Source organism: Arachis ipaensis, chromosome B02 (genome assembly GCF_000816755.2).
Source record: "Arachis ipaensis cultivar K30076 chromosome B02, Araip1.1, whole genome shotgun sequence".
Classification (NCBI taxonomy): Eukaryota; Viridiplantae; Streptophyta; class Magnoliopsida; order Fabales; family Fabaceae; genus Arachis; species Arachis ipaensis.
This window is the reverse complement of record NC_029786.2, coordinates 85,369,391-85,371,002: the sequence shown is the minus strand read 5'-3', so window position 1 is coordinate 85,371,002 and position 1,612 is coordinate 85,369,391. Positions and strand designations below refer to the sequence as shown.

General features: G+C 32.6%; 1 protein-coding gene across 2 annotated transcripts in view; it reads left to right on the top strand.

Annotated features, from left to right (window-relative positions):
• LOC107625575 (armadillo repeat-containing protein 7-like) overlaps positions 1-1,612 on the top strand; it is a 15,531-nt gene that overhangs the window by 693 nt on the left and 13,226 nt on the right. The window lies entirely within an intron of this gene.

Here is a 1,612-nt window from a genome sequence, read left to right as displayed (position 1 = left end):
CTCCCCCCCAAAAAAAAGAAGACAATACATTAGTGCCATCTCTTTGTACTACTGATATAAAATTTTATATACATATATAAGATAAATTAAATCAAAGAGGGTATACAATTAATAATAAAGATTAAAGAATCCTTGTAGCCACACTATATATTCACTAGTAGTAAAGACCAAATTAAATAAATCAAATGCTTAAAAACAAAAACATAATAAGTATGGTTTTCAAGATCCTTATTGTCTCCATTTTAATGCTTCATTTTGCCGCCACACTTAAGCATGCATAGATAGGTTTGATTAATAATTATTTGAGAAATTATTTATTTATTTATTTATGAAACAGAGATTCTAGGGTTGGCAATGGGTAGGGTAAGATAGGGTTTGGACCCTACCCTAATCCTATCCGCGGGTTGAAAATTCTATTAAAATTCCACCATACTCTACTCGCGGGTTGAGAATCTCTCAACTTTAACTCTACCCGCACCCTAAAGTTCTAAACCCTACCCTACCCTACCCTACCCGCAGAAATATCAAATTTTTTCAAAGTAAATATAAAATTCAATCATTTCAAATTTTATACATATTAATAACATAAAAAATAATAAACTAATGCTCTAAATTACTAAATTAACTAACTAGTTTAGTGGTTGTTCACTTATTATAAATCATTACATAAGAGAGGTTGTGGATTTAACTCTCACTTCCTTCACTATATACCTAATCTTTATAAAATATGTGTTATATTTGAGGTGCGGATAGAGTAGGGTAGGATACACCCTAAACCCGTACCCTACTCTACCCGCAAGCATATCCGGACCGTACCCTATCCTACCCGCAGCGGGTAGGGTATCCTACCCTACCCTACCCGAACAAATTGAACCGGATTGAATACCCACGGGTAGGGTATGAATTGCCATTCCTAAGAGATTCTAATCAAACACAGATGCGACAATCGACATAAAGGGGCGGCGCACTATTCACCTCTTTTTGTGTTTGGGCTTTGTATTATCAATTTGGATTATTATTTAACCATACCCGTTTATGATTTTATCTTCCTTGAGAGTAGAAAACAATGATGCAAAATGTTTTTGCCCATTAATTATTAAATTAGTAGGTGACCTATATGATCACATCATGGAATTAACTAATTTATTTACCCTCATCATAAGTTTAACGGCCATTATTCAAAAAAAAAAAAAAATAAAATAAAATATCAAATAAAATATCATTTGATATTTAATATATATTATAAATTATAAATTATAAATTATAAATTATAAATTATGATACATTATAAAGTATAGTGTGTGCGAGGGTCCTAACTTAGTCAAATGGAAGACTCCTTTCCACATAGCATGACTTTTATTGTTTTTCAAAGGAGTTTCTCGTAGTTATTAAACTCGGTTCGATTCGGTCAATTCAATCGAAAACTTGGTTATTCGGTTATTTGGTTATTCGGTAGAAATTGGTATAATATGGTCGATTTTCAGTAAAATTGGTGACCTGATCGATTAATTTAACCCGGTTCAGATTGGGTTTTTTTAACTTAAAAATGGCGTCGTTTCAGGGTGTCCTCCCCACCCCTCTGTTGAATGAAACCCTAATCTAAATGGAACCC